Source organism: Lemur catta, chromosome 6 (assembly GCF_020740605.2).
Source record: "Lemur catta isolate mLemCat1 chromosome 6, mLemCat1.pri, whole genome shotgun sequence".
Lineage (NCBI taxonomy): Eukaryota > Metazoa > Chordata > Mammalia > Primates > Lemuridae > Lemur > Lemur catta.
This window is the reverse complement of record NC_059133.1, coordinates 13,426,147-13,432,347: the sequence shown is the minus strand read 5'-3', so window position 1 is coordinate 13,432,347 and position 6,201 is coordinate 13,426,147.

Genomic DNA, 6,201 nt, shown 5'->3' with positions numbered 1-6,201 from the left:
CTCCACCTTGTGCCTTGAACTCAGCTGCCGAAAAGCCAAGATAATTAAGTCTGAATCATCTCAACAGTGGATTTTTTTTAAATGCCACTTTCAAAATGCGATACACAATTGCTTCACTGCAATTACCCAATGGTATGAATGAACTACAGTCTCTACCTAGATGAACAGACAATGCCACCTAGGCAATAATTACCTCCCTACAAAACTCACACACACACACACACACACACACACACACCACACTTGCGAAATTGTTATAGCTACTTTACCAAAATGATTAGGATCGCTGTACTGATAAAGGTATGATTAAACTGAACTGGAAGAGAAAGAATTTTTTTTTTTGGATAATACATTCCTTCTGGTTCCTTCTGGTCAGGGTGCCTGCTGTGGACGGCTCCACTCCTGCCAGCATACCTTGGGACTTTCGATGGATCATCACATTCAGTCTGAAAGCATGAGGCTTGATAACCAGGCTGACCTAGTTACTGTCTTGATCGTTCAGGCATCTGTAAGTGTTTGCTCCTTTTCAGAATGTTATTGATGACTTCCTCTCTCAGCATTCCTTTGAAGTAAGTTGGGTGGATTCGTCAACTATTACATAACTTGATATCTTTAGATTCTAAACCCCATCCCTGCTCCCATCTCCTATAAATGAATTTTAGTCCATGCATTTTGGATGCCCAGAGATCTGGTTGTATGACGTGTCTTATGTCTTATCTCTGGGTAAAACAGGGTGACCAACTGTCCTGGTTTTCCCAGAATGCAGGATTTTCAGTACTAAAATCAGAACAGTCCTGGGCAAATCAGGAAGATTAGTCAGTCTAGAAGGAACAGCAGGCATATTCACTTGGCATTGTCCATACTTTTGACAGCTTTTCAGGTGAGTTATACATCAAGTTATATTTGCCTATTTGAACTGAGTTTCCTTAGGGGTAAAATGGGAATAAAAATAATATCTTCCTGCATAGGTTCTGGTGAAGAAAAACATTGATAACATATGAGCATGTGCTATTAAAACTGTAAAGTGCTGTAAAATTTTACTCATTAGTATGTGGTCATATCAATGGTGATATGAACCTGCAGACACTCTTTTCATGGAATCATTTACTGTTAGAATAAATTAGTCCATTCAATCAACAAATATTTATTGAGCCCCTACAATGTGCAAAGTCCTCTTCAGCAAAAAAGAGAATCTGTCCACGTAGAGTTTATGATCTAGGAGATGGAGACAAGATAAACAAGCAAATACACAATAAACAAAAATGTACAGATTGTCACAGGTACTATGAAGGAAATAAGGGAATGTAGTTGGTGGGGTGGTCTTGTAATTGGTAGGATGATATAACTGGGGGAGGTGGGCTTACTTTGTTAGGAAGTCCAGGTAGCCTTCTCTGAGGAGGTGGTATTTGAGCAAAGATCTGATCATTAGAAGTCAGGGAGGCAAAGCACTGAAGGGAAAAGGTAAAGGGAACAGCAACAGTGGGCCAATGTGTCTAGAATGGAATGGACACAGAAAAAATGGTATTAGATATCTAAATGGTGATGTCAGGTGGGTAGCTGGAGTTCATGGAAGAGGTCGGCTAGAAATATGGATGTCCAAGTCATCATCCTAGAGGTGAAGTTAAAGCCACAGAAGTAAATGAGTTTCCCATGGTGCATGTGCTGCTGAAGGTATGAGAGGTATTAGTAACTTCAGGTGCTATGCAGGTAAACACTTGAAATTGTACTGTGATTATTTTTAGTGCATTAGAAAAAGTACAGAACCATGCATAGTAGAAGATGAATGACATCACACATCCTATGGAAAAAAATTCACAAAATATTAATACCTCTAAATATGTATATCTTTTTCTCAGTTTCTTCCCTGGGTTGCACCCTGCTTCCCTCTCTCCCTGTCTCTCTGCATGTTCCTAGGTCCCCTCTTTCATATCTCTCCTCTCCAGAGCAGCTTCTTCCAGCTGCCTCCCACCTTCACTGTCCTCCACCCCTCAATTCCTTTTCTCTGTCAGAAAGATTAAATCTTGTCCAGCCTCTTATATGCATCTCATACCCATTAACAAGCTTCTTAGGAGGAACTAGTCTTAGAAGGAAGATGAAAACTGTTTAAGATAACAGTGTCTTTCCTAATGCAAATACTTTTTCTTCCTGTTACAAAAGACCTGCAAGTCTAACCATATCTTGGTGCAAACCCCAGAGTCACTGTTGTGTATCCTGGGATTCTGCCACAGATTTGGGGAGAGTTCTCAGGGAGGATGATTTCAATGAATGATAGAGTAATACAGAACAGGGAGACTTGTCCTGAGGGCTCTCACCTCCCCTGGACCAGGACCTGTCCTACCCATCCCCAGCTCTGAGACATTGGGCAATTTGCTTCACTCTTCTGGGTCTCAGAGCCATATCTCTGAAAGTGGAGACCTCAAATTTACTTTGAAGAGTTGTTGTGAGGCTGGGCACAGTGGCTCATGCCTGTAATCTCAGCACTTTGGGAGGCCGAGGAGGATGGCTTGAGCCCAGGAGTTCGAGACCAGCCTGGGCCATATAGCGAGACCCCATCTCTACAAAAAATTAAAAAATTTAGCCAGTCATGGTGGTGTGCACCTGTAGTCCAAGCTACTTTAGAGGCTGAGGCAGGAGGATCGCTTGAGCCCAGGAGTTTGAGTTGGAGATTAGAGTTGGAGACATCAGAATAAATTCATGCTTAGCTTAATATAATACATGTGGTTACATATATTATAGAAATAGTACACACACACACACGTATGTGTGTGTGTGTGTGTATATATATATATATATATATATATATATCTCCTTGCTTTATCAGCTGAGAAAGCCTAGAAGCAAGGACACTCAGTATCAGTGAGAACACCTAGCACCTAGATCTTGGTTTCTAATATCATTCTCCAATAAAAGGTATAAGGTAGGGCTCCTTGGAAAAATGACTGATTTTAGAATTGGAGCAGGAAATATACAAAATGATCCTGCAGCATTTTGTAGTGGCAGAAAATAAGAAAAGTGCTCAAAAACAGAACAGAACAAATATATAAACAAAAACTCACAATGTCGAATACAGGAGCTAATGGAAAGATCTCGTAATGGCCAAAGCTAAGCAACAAAAAAATGAAGTGGTATTGGATTATAAGGCAAAGTATTAAAAAATCCTTAAGTCCATATTGATGTAAATGAATGACTGAATAGATAAAGAATAAACAAATCTCCTGTAAGAAGAAATACTAAATAATTTATTATATATAGATACTCCATCCTTAATGAGGTGAATCATAACTCCCATTCTTTAAGTGTGGGCTGCACAGAGTGACTTTCTTCCAACGGGTACAATACGAAAAGGAGAAAAAAGGGTAACCTTACAGTGGAGAAGCCAAGTGGGCAGGGTTAATAACAACAGTGATAAGTTGTATTGATAGTATGTATTATTGATATGATGTGATGAGAATGACACTTTACTTCGGTGGTCTTCCTCCCAGGAACACATTACCTCAGTCTAATCATGACATAAACATCAGAAAAACTCCAATCGAGGGACACTCTACAAAAAATAAAAAAAAATTAGCTGCACATGGTGGTGCACACTTGTAGTCCCAGCTACTCAGGAGGCTGAGGCAGGTGGGTTGCTTGAGCCCGGGAGTTTTAGGCTGCAGTGAGCTGTGATCGTACCACTGCACTCCAGCCTGGGCAACAGAGCACAAGACTCTGTCTTATAAAAAAAAAAAATCTAATAAACTGTCACAACCAAGAGGAGCCTAAGGAGACAAGATGGATAAAGGTAATGTGATATCCTGTATGGTATCTTGAAACAGAAAAAGAACATTAGGAAAAAAACTGAAGAAATCTCAATAAATTATGAAATTTAGTTAACAAAATGTATCAATATTGATTCATTAATTTGTGGCAAGTGTTATCATAAGGGAACACTGGGTGTGTGGTATATGGGAGCTCTGAAACAATTCTATAAATCTAAAACTGTTCTAAAAATCAAAATTTTACTTAAAAAAAAACACACCTAAAGGGAGCCAATGAATGAATTCCCACAAGATAGTGACATCATCTCTTTGCAGTATTCTATGAAATGGTCCATGTTTTTTCAGAAAGAAATTTAAATTTCAGAGCTCTTTGAAAGTTGTAGCGCTCATTGCCTACAGACACATTAAGATGGCATCCTCTAAAAGGACAAAAAATTCTCAGGAAGGGAGATAGCTGAGAGAAGAGGTGTGTAATATTCTCATGGACCTTTGAGGTTTTGGAGGACTGTCCCCCAGACTACCTTAAAACTTGGCAGTGTCTGGGGGATGCTCTGGTTCTCTTCCAAGATCCTCCCACACTCCTGTGGTTGGACTACTTCCACCATCCCTGCAGTTACGCCCTGTTAGGCAAAGGATTGCGAAAAGGACCCCAGGTGTATTGTTAATACTTTTCTATTGTCGCTATAACAAATTATTTAAACTTAGCGTCTTAAACAAAACATAAACAAAACAAAAAGACAGGTGTGAATCTTTATAACACACCTGTCTGACATATTCTCGTTACCATTATCATTTTTGTAAACCTCTGCAGGTTTACATAGTTCTCAGAGGTAGACTATGGGAGATGGTCTCCAAAGATGGCCACCACATTAGCTTTGTGCTGTTTTATCCAAGAGTGCTATTTCAGAGTGAAACTTTTATTTTGTTTAGGTCACTGCTATGTGGGATTTATGTTAGAGCATCTGAAGCTAACTAATACAGCTTCCAAATACTGTAGAGTCATTTTTCAACTTCTACTATTTCTACTTCTATAACATCTTCCTTGCCCACCAATAGTCTCCATCCCCACTGTCATTCCACTAATTTCTTTCTTCTCTCAGTTACCAGAAGAGCCTGAGATGGTCTCTAATACACTGGTTCTCAAGGTGATTTTTCCTCCCAGGGAATATTTAAGTGTTATCACACGTCTTTGGTTCTTATAACTGGGAAAGGAGAGGGTTCTACTGGCAGTTTGTGGATAGAGACTAGGGATACTGCTAAACATTTTACAATGTACAGAATGGTCCCCTACAACAAAAAGCTTTTGTAGCCTAAAATGTCAACAGTGCTGAGATTGAGAAACCCTGATCTAATCTATCCCCCACACTCTATCACAATCTCCAGTGACAGATTCACATTACAGATCTGAGCATGCCCCTAGTGGTGTACCCCTGTCAGATCCATGGCTTCCTATCATCTTTTGAACAGACTTCCCTTTATTTGGGGGACAATTCCTATATTATGAGTCCTGTCTCCCCAAGGGAGTTCAGACCCCAATTCCCAGCCTCCTCTGTAGCTAGGACTCAGGCGTGGGACCCAGACGCCCTCAATCAGATCCACCCCATGAGCCTTTGATTTGGAAGTGAGCAAAGTGAAGAAAGAGGCTCTTGTTGAAGTTTGGCATTTTGCAGGGGGCTGCTAAAGCATGTGGAGCACTTGATGGTAGCAGTGGTTGCCATTCCCCAGTGGCTCCTGGCAGTGGTGACAGCAGTTTCCTCCAGTGTAGGGTGGGGAGGCAGTAGCAATCTCAGTCGTGGTGGTTTCCTCATCAGGCCAGTTCTTCAGCTAGGTTCTGAGCTTCATTCTCAGAAGCTTTAGCTGGGGGCCACTTCTCCAGTCCTCCCTACAATTCCCTGAGCTATACAGTATCCTTTTAATACACACTGTTTTCTGCTTAGTCAGCCAGAGACAGCTTCTATTGCTCAGAACTAAGAACCCTCATAGCAAAGACTCCCCTTCTTAAAACTGTCCAGTGGCTTCCCATACATTCCAGAAAGTGTTCCAAACCCTTTGCTTAGCCCAGGGCTCTTCTTAAAATGGGGTGTATCCACTCTGTCTTTCACTCTGGTCACACAGAGTCACCCTGGTCCTGTCACCCTTCCTCAATCCCATATTGCTCACTACTAAAGAATTCTACTGGCACAGCAACCCTCCTCTACGTACCCCATCCTCAGGTCTGTATTTATTCCCATCATAAATGAGACACTTCTTACACTCTACTGCAGGAGTTGATTCACTCAGCTGTAAACTCTGCATGGGCAGGAACATGGCCTTTTGGTCTCTGAGTATCCAGCCTGTGGGATCTCTGTCACAAAGTGGGCAGTCTATACATGTTTGAGGAATGAAGGGCAGGATGTGGACAAGTGCTGCCACCTATTGGGATAAACTTGATTCAACTCTTCTA